The sequence below is a fragment of the Rhinopithecus roxellana genome, chromosome 1 (genome assembly GCF_007565055.1).
Source record: "Rhinopithecus roxellana isolate Shanxi Qingling chromosome 1, ASM756505v1, whole genome shotgun sequence".
NCBI classification, from domain to species: domain Eukaryota; kingdom Metazoa; phylum Chordata; class Mammalia; order Primates; family Cercopithecidae; genus Rhinopithecus; species Rhinopithecus roxellana.
Genome location: NC_044549.1, coordinates 139,794,651 through 139,807,115, shown reverse-complemented (window position 1 = coordinate 139,807,115; position 12,465 = coordinate 139,794,651). Strand labels below are relative to the sequence as shown.

At 35.9% G+C, this 12,465-nt stretch overlaps 1 protein-coding gene across 1 annotated transcript in view; it reads left to right on the top strand.

Annotated features, from left to right (window-relative positions):
• The window catches only part of NAALADL2 (N-acetylated alpha-linked acidic dipeptidase like 2), a 977,694-nt gene that overhangs the window by 912,219 nt on the left and 53,010 nt on the right, over positions 1–12,465 (top strand). The gene's annotated exons all lie outside the window — the stretch shown is intronic.

Genomic DNA, 12,465 nt, shown 5'->3' with positions numbered 1-12,465 from the left:
AGGCTCCTAATTTGTCTTCATTAACCAAATACAAAGGTCAGTATTGTGATTAAAGATTTCACCCGCCTCCTCTTTGAGTCACACATCTTCCTAAACAGATCTTTAATGAGTCATTTGTGGACAACTACTTCTCAATGAAAAAGTCAGTATTTTAACTGTAGAGCTGAAGCAGTAATCCTTTGAAAATGGATCATTCTAAAAAGCCCAATATTTCCAATAGCTGAAAATTTAATCTTTCTCTCTTTTTTTTTTTTTTGATATGGAACCTCACTCTCTGTTGCCCAGGCTGGAGAGCAATATGAGGCTAGAATTATATTATTAATTATTAATCTGGTTTGTGTGGATGATTAAGGACCCTTTCAACATCTGAAGAAAATTATTATCCTTCTCTACAGAAAGTTAAATGTATACAAACATTTTTGCATGTAATCCCCATGGACTTCACATCTCCTGAATCCAGTTTGTCATTCATTTACAAATATTTATGAAACAAACAAACAAAACAAAAGCAAACAGCAGCTAGATAAGTAACCAAAATTAAAATCCCTGCTCCTAAGAAACATACCTACATATTCTCATAGTGGAAGAAAATTAGCATAAATAAAAGCAAATCTGAAAATAGTATTATGCTCAAACTAATACCAATCACAAAATGCCATAATATTAATTACTTTGATACAAATTTGCATTCCCAAAATAAATGTCATGGCAGAACATAGCAGTTATATCCAGAGTATGTTGGAGAGCTCTGACCTGAGAATACAAATTTTGGATTCATCGTAGATGAAATTACCAGGGGATTGCAGTGTAGAGTACAGAAAAGCTCTAAGACTTTTGAGGCACTCCTACCTTTAGAAACTGGGATAAAAGGTAAAATTATAGAAGGAGACCATGGAGGAGTGGCCAAAAAATAATAGAAAAACAAGTGAATCTTATAACCAGAGGCTGAGTGGATAAAATATTTCAAAGAGGAAGTAATCAACTGTATCAACTGCTGGTAATGAGTAAAGAAAAGGATAACAGAAAATTGACTACTGGATTTAGCAATGTGGAAGTCGTTGATGATCTTAACAAAACCATTTTAGAAGATTAGTATAAGCAAAAGCTGGATTAGAAGGCATTTGAAATAAAATGAGATATAATAAATTGGGGATATGTGGTGGTGTCAGAGGCATTTGAACCAGAGTGACTCCACCTTGAGTGAGGGCTAGTGACTCCACCACACCTTGAGTGAGGCTGAGACTTGCTAGGGCCACATGCCCGGAAAGTTAGGCATTCCTAGTCTCTTGATGTTTATGGTTAAAGGAACAGATTGATAATGTTTACTCAACAGACCCAGACTTGGGAGTGTTCCAATATCACGATATCTTGAGAACAAAGGCATTCCTAATTTTGCTTTAAAGACAACAGTATTGATTCTTGCAAAATATAGTAATTAAGAAAATTAATCCTTTATCACAAACCCTTGTAGCAGAGCATATCCCCCCATGACCTTTTTTATCCTGTATATAAACAAGCATTGTACCTAGGGCAGACATATTCCTCTTCTTACTTTAGGAAATGTCCTGCTCTGTCTATGGAGTAGCTGTTCCTTCACCACTTTACTTTCTTAATAAACTTGCTTTTGATTTGCACTGTGGACTCGCCCTTAATTTTTTCTTGTATAAGATCCAAGAATCCTCTCTTGGGGGTCTGGATGGGAACCCCTTTCCTGTAACAGTGATATAGGTGGCAAAAAAAAAAAAAAAAAAATATGGAGTCAAGGAAGTGTAGCATGTTTTTATTTTGTTGACAGTGATCTAGTGGAGAGGTAAAATTTGCTGACAGAAGAGAGTAAAGGGAGAATCACTGGACTAGTTTTCTTAAGTTGGGGAAGCACAAGGATTGAGGACTTTGCATTAATTAGGAACTGTCATAGTCCATTCAGGCAGTTATAAGAAAATACCATAGATTGGATGGCTTATCAACAACAGTAATTTATTTCTTACAATTCTGGAGGACTGAGATAACCAAGATCAAGACATCAGCAGTTTTGCTGTTTGGTGAGGGTTCATTTCTGGCTTCAGAGTTGGCCATCTTTTTGCTATTAACTTAACATGGTAGAAGGGTTGAGGGAGCTGTCTTGTGTTTCTTTTAAAAGGGTACTAATTTAATTGTTTAGGGTTCTAGCCTCACGAACTAATCAATTCTAAAATATTCCACCTCCTAATACCATCACTATAGGAGTAAGATTTAAATATATGAATTTTGGGGGGACATAACATTCGACCAAAGCAGGAACACAGTAGTCCATCCATGAAAATGTGAAGGGAGGCAGAATACACAGCAGATGGGTAACCTTGGTGTTGGGGTTCCTTGGCAAGTTTCTTTAGATTAGAAAAGCATAAAATAACCGGTTTTTTTTTAGGAGAGGTAAGAAAGTGAAAAATCATGAAAATATAAGTTTTTTGGGGCAGCATTAAGAGCCTAGAAGAGATACATATTATAAATTAGATAATTCAGCGTAATTTTGGATTTTTTCCAGCCTTCAGAGGGGCATGCAAATGTAGAGGAGAAAAAATTTCTTTCCTCACTTATCACTAGGTTGATGGTTGAGATGCCTATAACAAAAGACACATTAACAAGTGTGAACTCAAAATATCTAAGATAGGTCTCAGTCCACTTAGAAAGATTATTTTTCAACATTAATGATGCACCCATGACACAGGACTCAGACATCAATTTATATATGTAATATATGGACATTGGTTTGTTACAGAAAGGCGGGACCACTTGAAGGAGGGAGGGGACTTCCAGGTCATAGGTAGATAAGACACAAAAAGTTACAAGTCTTTTTAGTTTCTGATTAACCTTTCACTCAATAAACAATTTACAGGAATAATCACTTATGCCTTAGTCTGGTTTAGTGAAAAGGTACGGCAAGGGCAGCAATCAGATATGCATTTGTCTCGTGTGAGCAGAGGGATGACTAAGTTCTGTCTCTCCTTTGTCCACAAGGAATTTCCTTGTAAGGGAGGTATGTAGCTTTTTTCCAGTCTTTATAGATACATATGTAGGAATAGAATGGGAGGCAGGTTTGCCTGACACAGTTCTCAGCTTGACTTTGCCCTTTGGCTTAGTGATTTGAATGTCCTGAGATTTATTTTCCTCTCACACAAGAGAAAGGCATGCGAGTTTATGTAAGTTTTGCATGACACAGGAGCCTTCAGAAACAAAGACCCAAAGAAAGAGGGAAATGTGTGTACTTTTATGCTAAGTTTGATGAAGAGTTCAGAAGTATGATTAGAAGAAAAAAAGATATGATCTAATTGTAATAAGTTGGGGGGAATTTAGTAAGATTTCTGTTCAGATTATTCTCAGTGTCTCTATCTCTTTGAGGACAAGTATGTTTCTTTTCTCCAGGTGTAGGGAGGGTGTCTCTGGAATAAAAGTTTTGTCTTACTTCAGAGGAAGGTCAGACAAATCTTTTTTTTTCTTTTTTTTTTTTTTTTTTTTTTTTTTCCAGACAGAGTTTCGTTCTCGTTGCCCAAGGCTGTAGTGCAGTGTTGCGGTGCGTAATCTCAGCTCACTGAAACCTCTGCCTCCTGAGTTCAAGTGATTCTCCTGCCTCAGCCTCCCAAGTAACTGGAGTTACAGGCATGCACCACCACACCTGGCTAATTTTTATATTTTTAGTAGAGATGGGGTTTCACCATGTTGGCCAGGCTCTCCTTGAACTCCTGATCTTAGGTAATCCACCTGCCTTGGCCTCCCAAAGTACTGGGATTACAGGCATGAGCCACCATGACCGGCCCAGATAATTATTTTATGGCCTGCTTCAGGGCAGAGGGCCAGGAGAAGGTCAAAGACAGCATCTTGTTTCTATTGCTTCCTCAATTGCAAGGTGCCATATTTTAGGGTAGGGTGTCCTAAACCCTATTACAGGCATAGAACAGGCAGAGTTGTGTTTAACCAGGGCTAGATCTTTTCTGCGAGAAGGACAATGAACTGCATAGGATGAAGAAAACTGGATGTACATAAAGGATGTATGTAATGAATGCATTATGATGGACTGAAGTGTTGTAACTGGGGTTGGAATAAAGTGAGGTTACGAAGGGAGTGAAGGCTAGTGAAAAGGAGGTAGGACCAACAGACTTCATGTCACGATGAGATTGAAGAATTGACAACACGTGAGCTGACAAGGCAGGAGGTGGATAGTCAGCAAGTTGGATTTGTGAAAATGAGATCATAGAGTGCAGACATGGGTAAGGACAGTGTCCAGGCCAGTGTATGACCATGAGAGTGTGGTACGTGGTTGCTAGAAGAAAAGAGGCTAAAGAAAAGAGAGTATCTCTATGTGGATATTGAAATTGCAAATACTTAAAAGTTGTATAAGAGTGAGTGATGATGAGTCAGGAGATAAAAATCTTCAAAGAATGAGTGGTGATCTAGAAACACCTTATATTATTCTTCTAGGGTTGGTGGTTCAAAAGCACAGGGTGAAAAAGCACTGCTGCCTACGAGAGCTAAAATGCAAGTGATATCATTATGGGAGAACCAGATTTCGATTAAAGCAAGAAGGGAAAGAAAATATTCTCAGAATAGGCCAGGGAAATTAATAACTCTTTCTTTAATAGTTATATCTGAGTGTATGTCATCACAGGAGGAACAAAACAAAACAGAACCACAACGATTCTATGGAGACTTTCACTCCAAGCCAGACACCACTATATCTAGATGAATCTGTCCCTAAAATACAAGGTTCTCAAATGGATGATCCGGAGTACTTTGGCTTCTTACAGTTATATCAGACTTCTGCAAAAGATGAAGAACGTTTTCTTTGGTTGTTGGTTGTTGTATGTGCTTAGTTTTTTTTGGATGTGAAATTCTTTGGGTCTTCCTGTCACTTTCACTCAGAAAGATGAGGCCAGACTTGAGATGTGCCCATATTAGAAAAATCAAAGCAAAGCAAAACAAAATGTAACCAAACAAAATAGGCCAAAAAATTATTTTACCATGTCCTGTGTGTTCGATAAAATTAATATAAATTTACACCTGTAAACTACGCATTTTTGTATTTTACTTTTCGTGACTTAAAATAATCATGGTCAAAGATTATTCAAATATTTGCTAAATTGTAGGCATCAGTTCTATTTTAGTTATAACTTACTTCTAAAAATGGAATACAGTAAAGGTCTAATGTGTGAATAATGGAAACCACTTATCAACACCTAAATAAATATTGCAGTTTTAATTTTAGCTACAATGCTAGAAAAGTTCATTAGCTTAAACAGAACTCTTGTACTGTGTTAAATGAAACAGAATTTTACTGCTTAATACAAGCTTAAATTGTTGATATTTTTCTTATTTTTATGAGAGTTCACAGTGATTACTCTTAAATTCTCAATTACAGTGAAAAAAAAAAGTGACCTTCAAGGCTGAACTATAAAATACTGTTTCTCCTTACTGCAAACAGTATAAATACGAAGGTCTCTGAAGCCCAATTGCATTTTCAGTGGTGTAATTTTTACCACTTGACAACCGGCCATCTTGCTTATTTATTACACTAGTTTACAGTAGCAGCAGACCATTCTCAACCATTCTCACAACCACCAGAAAGAAGGATAATTTACCAGTGAATAATTTGTTTGGGTTGATTTATTGGATGGTTCTTGAAAGCTCATTTTGACTGAGTGACCTTGGCTCTTAATATTTGGTCAATGCCAAGCACATAATGGAGAATGAATATTTATTTGTGGTATATGTAGATATAGTGTAAATAGTGATGGATAAGATAGTTGATATACTTCAGATGAATCAATACTTGTGACAAAAAATAAATCAAATTTTCCTCTGGTATCCATGGAGAATTGGTTCTCAAATACCAAAATCCATAAATGTTCAAGTTCTTCATATAAAATGGTGTAGTATTTGCATATAACCTGTGCACATCCTCTAACACACTTTAGATCATCTCTAGATTACTTATAATATCTAATTCAATGTAAATGCTATGGAAATAGTTGTTATACTGAATTGCTTAGGAAATAATGACAAGAAAAAATAGTCTGCATATGATAGTACAGAAACCTTTTTTTTCACAAGTATTTTCAATCTACAGTTGCTAACTGTATGTCCAAAAACTGCATTAGAATGCAATGATACTAGTTTGCAGGGGCAGAGGAAGGTATCAAAAACAAACAAAATACAACCCTACCCTTGAACCTTAGAGCAGACTAAAGAGTAAGTGCATAATAATCTTACTAAATTTGCTGTTTCTCACCTTATCCACTTCTTAATGTCTAAAACAGCACTTTAAAACAATTAATGTCTGTGTAATTCTGATGTTTCTTGCTTAATATATGCTATTTTTCTTCATCAGATTTCTTAAATGGCATTATCATAAAGACTTCATATGGCTAAATAAAGTAAAAGTCATTTTCATTTGATCTAGCTATGTACGCATTTATTTAGTGCAAGCCAGACTCAGCAGGAAACATAATTTTGAACTCTGTGGCTTATTGCCACCTCCTGATTATCTCACTAAATGTAAAATAGTTGCTGGCAGCATTTCCTCCTGTTCTTTGAATAACTGACAATGAGAATTTGGTCTGACTTTTTTCTTTTTTTATTAACTCTGATAATTCATTAGCGTCAATCACTTCATTTTTGAAGAAAGGATAGTATTTCAAGGTGATGATCACACTAAGGAAAGCATTCTGTGTCCTGTTAGATTTGTAGTTTCAATTTTTAAGTGTTACTTTTTTTTTTTTTAACAGTTGCAAGTGATTGAGATCTATCGCATATGTTTTTTCTTTCTGAAAAATAAAAAGTGAGTTTCCCAACCAGCAAAATTAAGTTATACACTATATAGATTGCATGATTCTATTTCAATTTTGATTTAATTACTATCAATTCCAGCTCTGGACTGTCCAGTAGATAGTGAAGTACACTGGGTCCTCAATCCTGTCCCCTCCCTCAGAAGTCCAAGGCAGCCTGACTAAAATCCAGACAGTTCCAATAAAAGATTTTGTTCTCATGGGAATTCTGCATCATGTTAGATTTCTAGCAGTTTGACCTGAGCTGGCATTTCTAAAGCTTAGCTTTTTCATTTGACAAGGACTTCAACTCTAAAACATTCAATGAAAAGTATCTTATCTTGTTTGCTCAAATAAATAGAGAAATTTAATAAAAGGTTAGCCATCTACTGGAGGCAAGTGCCTAAAACTACATTTAGTCTCAATCCCCATTACATTTTTATATAGATGGTTCCAGGAATTCTCTCAAATGCCAAAATCCATGAATGCTCAAGTTCTTCATAAACAATGGTGTAGGATTTGCATATGACCTGTGCACATCCTCTAACACACTTCAGATCATGTCTAGATTACTTATAATATCTAATGCAATGTAAATGCTATGGAAATAGTTGGCATACTGATTTGGTAATCCACACTTAGTTCAAAAAAGTATTTGAGGCAACTGGCTCTTTAAGTCTGATTGTCTCCCCATTGTCAGAGTATGTCTTCAAAACTAGTTTTTCTTTCTCACCATTTCTCTTTGATCTCATATTTATTATCACCTAATGTCCCTTAATTATTATCATAAGCATGTTGTTCCTTTTTTCCTTTTGTTTATCTTCTGTCTCACAATTTGTTGCTATTCACACGGCTTCCCATTGTGATCATCATTTGCTTCTCCAATCTGAGTACTTCATCCAAATTCCTTTGAAGTTTTCTTCTGAGTTACCTACATTTTATATGTGACACTACATTGATTGAAATTGATGAATAACTTATTTTTCCAATTCTCCCATCATAGTAATGGCCTATTCTATTGTAACCTTTTTTTTCCTAAGGTGTATTTTTAGGATAAAACCTGTGCCCATGACAGAATAGTGCCATAATCCATTATGCTATGAGTGTTGCCTCACTGGCACACTTTTTAAAATGTTTGTTGGTTTCTTTGTTTGTGTAAAGATACTTTTAATCTTGGCTTGTAACAGAACATAAAGTACCCTTGCCTTGATGTTGATTAATTTTATTTAAGCCTTTTTTTCTTTTTCAGTTTCCTGTTGTAGCCAATATACAATTAGACTCACATGTGATATTAAATACGCAATTTCAACTTTCTGCCACAGGAGAATGATAGGAATAAACTTCACCTAAATTTAATTCATTCAGGAATGTGTTTGCTCATATTTCCCAAGCAGCCGGTAGCCAGATCATGTAGTCACAAATATAACACACTGACAACATAGGTCACAAAAGAGCCCATGGTAATATTTCTGCAACAAATGGACAGACAATTTAGGGAACCCACTGCATGCAATGAGTTGAAAGTCTTGCTAGATTTGCATCTGCATTGGCTGCCTGGATTACTGGATAATCTTTAGAATGCAGAAATATGTTGCTTATTTTGTTTTAAAGTAACCAGTCTAATCCTTCTAAACCTATCACTTTGGCATCTTTGCAATAAGATTTCTGTTTTACTCAGTTTAGCTATAATTACCCATTATTTTCTGGCATATTTCACCCTTAAATAATATCTTTTTATCTATGCATTATAAAATCTATGTTAGATTATTTGAGTATCAACAGTGCAATCGCTCTCACATTTTTTCACTACCTGAGTTGTTTGTTTAACATCTTTAAATCACCAGCTGAGATGATTCATTGTGATTCATACTAAAAAAAGCAGCATGAAGAATAGAAAATGTATGATAAAAAGAACTGCGTTGACTCTGGCTGAAATCATATTGGCAATTTCTTTTCTTTTCTTTAGTGATACCACAAGGTATTTTTAAGATGACATTAGGTAACATACATTTTTCCCCCCAAATAATCTTCTACTCTTTTAACCACTGTATTATGCAGAACATAAATCACACTTTCTCTTGTCACTACAAGTCAGTGAAGTCTAAGCTATGATTGTGCAATTGTTAGCACCTTTAAAACTGTGGTAAGCTCATCCACAGGATAATAGGTTCTGGGAAATACTATTAAAGAAAAAGGCTACGTTTGTTTGATACAAAAATGTTGTTTTAGAGGATGACCAGTACATTTCACTTTTAATTTAAAATAAAATTGAGTACACCTTTAAAAATACAGCCAAAAAAAAAAAAAAAAAAAAAACCGAAAAATTGAAGTAAACTAAAATTTAAAACTTGTTGGAGTATGAAAGTCCAAAGAGATCATAATAATAAGCAGTAAAATCACTCTTTAGAACAGGAAAATTATAGGCTGGGCATGGTGGTTCATATCTGTAACCCCATCACTATAGGAGGCTAAGACAGGAGGATCACTTGAGGCTAGGAGTTCAAGATGAACCTGGACAAAAGAGTAAGACTCCATCTCTGAAAGAAAACTTTAAAAATTAGCTGGACATGGTTGTGCAAGCCTTTGGCTGTAGATACTTGGAAGGTTGAGGTAAAAGGATCTCTTGAGCTCAGGAGATCGACGCTGCAGTGAGCTGTGATTGTACTACTGTACTCCAGACTGGGAAACAGAGCCAGACCTGTCAAGAAAGAAAGGGAAGGGGAGGGGAGGGGTAGGGGGGAGAGGAGGGAGGGAGAGGGGAGGGGATGGATGGGGGAGGGGGAGGGGGACGGAGGGAGAGGGGAGGGGGACGGAGGGAGAGGGGAGGGGGATGGAGGGAGAGGGGGAGGAGGAGGGAAGGGAAAGTTTTAAATTTTTCCAGGAGGTTGGGGAACAAAGTAAATGCCCAGGAGTTTATGCTAAGTTGAAACTAATTGTCTTAGTTCATTTTGTGCTGCTAATAACAGAATACCCAAAACTGGGTAATTTATAAAGAACAAAAGTTTATTTCTCACCATTTTGGAGGTTTGGAAGTCTAAGATCAAGGAGCTGGCAGGTTCAGTGCCTGGTAAGGGCCCAGTTTCTGCTTGTAAGAAGGCTATATCCTTTGGAGGAGGGGAACACTGTTTCTAACATGGCAGAAGAGGGGAAAACAAAGAGAGAGAACCCACTCCTGAAAGCCACTTTCTAAAGGCATTAAACCCACCCATGAGAGCAGAGCCCCCAAAGCCTAATCACCTCTCAAAGGCTCCACCTTCCAGTGCCATTACACTGACAATTAATTTTCAACATGAGTTTTGGACAGAACAAACTTATCCATAGATGCATCAAGCTATTGACTACCTCAGGTAAAATGTGGTTTGTGCTGATCCCAGGTTCTGGCAGGTAGCAGCATGTGTAAATTCAGTGGATACAGTCATTACTGTAGTTAATGGCCTAACCCAGAAGTCTTAGAAGCTTTAAGTGGATAGTGGATAAGCCATTATGAAATGACTTTGAGCTTGTGACATGCTGTTGGAAGGTGTTTTAGGATCCTGTATCAAGGGTCCTCAGAAGGAATAAGATTTCTGGGAAGAAGTTTCTCACTTTAGAGGCTACTCCACGAAGCTCCAGATACTGTGTTAAGTTCCTTGCATTTGTTATAATATTTTAACTTACTCTAGCTCAATGAGCTGAGCTGAGGATTAAGTCCAATTTAGAGATTAAGACACTGAGCCTCAGAGGAGTTTGTGTCTTAACCAGATGTGTAATTAGTGGGAGAATTGGGGCTTGAATCTAGGTCTATCAGATTCCAAATCCCCTCTACCTCTCTGCTACACCGCACTGCCTCATAACTGTCTTGAGGGCAGGATGCTGCAGGATGATGGTTGGCTAGAAGGCAAAAGATTCCCTGAGTAGAAGGCATTTATTTTCCCCAGAACATCTTAGTCTTTCCTGAATTAACTGGCCTAGATCTCAATATCTATTTTGGTATCTATTGACTAACATTTCTCTCTCTCTTCTTCTCTCCCTGCCTCCCTCTCTCTCTCCTTCCCTCTTTCTTCCTCTTTAATTAATATGAATACTTCTTACAATATCCAGCTCCATTCTTTCCATAACAAGCCAGAAAAATGGGAGGATTTGGGTTAGAGGTAGATTCATCCTCTAGAATAGTGAGGACTAAGGGATGAGGATGGAAAGACATTAATATTTTTTAAAAATGGAACACTCTCCCTCAGCTGCTTTAATGTAGATAACATTCCATAATTTTCAAGAGTTCATTTAAGATGTCCTGGATTTTCAGGCAGTTTCATGATCTATCTCTCAAGGTTTACTTCTTCCCTGGACACTTGTCAGATCATTCTTATACACAATGAGCTCTTCAGTCATCCTCATGTGTATTTATTTCATGTGACACTTATTGTATAATTAGATGTATATGTACATTTCTACCTAGATCAGGAATTTATTAAGATTAAAAATTTAATCTTACATATCTTTGCTTCTTTCTCAATACTTTCAGAATAACATACAAAATAGGACTCAGTAAATACCTACTGAACACAGGTATTTTACTTTGAGATGAGGGAAAACAGAACAAATGCAAACTATTTTTGTTTGAAATTTGTAAGTTCATTGCAGTTGTCTCAAATAATATCAAGATAGTTTCAGCAGACAGTCAACTACATTGTATTATATTAAGCTTGATTTTTAATATTTGCAATAAATCAACATGTTCTACCATACTATAAAAATTTATTAATGGTTTGCTTTTCACCAGGAGCAATGATCTAAAAGAATCACTTTTTAAAGTTCACTGTTTAATTCCTTTATCCTTTATATTGTTTCTTTCTTTGTTCTTCAGAAGTTTGAGATAGCAGCCCATGGGGAAAAATGGCACTCAATTTATAAGCACAGCAAAATAAAATTAGAAATCCTTATTAAAGTCTATATAAGAAGTAATATGGAATATGATACATTGGGTTGGGGGGGCACAGGTTGAAGAAGTGATAAAGAGTAACATCTCTGAGGAAAAAAAAAATCAGTAAAGCTGTTACAGTACTTTTTCCATGCCTTAAAAAAATGGGTTTGTAGTAACTTGTGTTTAATTTGTGTGCTCTAATAACACAAACTTGCATAAATAGTGATTCATACACTTAGAAACTTACATGATTATTTTCTCCAAGGAACCTGAAGGACAGTAGTGGTAAGTAATTTATTCATGACCACACTGATAGCAATTAAGTAAACCAGACTGTAATCTATCTTTTGAATATCAAGTCCTTGGTCTGTAAACTCCATGTATATAATTTTAAACATAATTGTATTAATCATCTCTGAGAGAAATATCTAGCTTCCTGTTAATTTTCTTTGTTCAAATGTACTTATTATTTTTTAAACTTGAACTGTGAACAGCCTCAGTTTGTCCTCTTTTCTCTGAAATTCACCATGCGTTAAGTAAAGCTTTATATAATCGTAGTTTTTATGGAGTTTTTGTAGGGCATATTTTATTTCAATTTAGTTTAATTTAACTTATCATTACACTAGCCTCTTTTCTTTTAAATATTTTTATTTTGCAATTACAATGGATTTTTACTAAGAAAATAAAGGAAATAGCATTTGTTGATGCTTATTATGCACCAAACATCTCCCTGAATGATTTTGTAGACATTGTTTAATATAATAATAC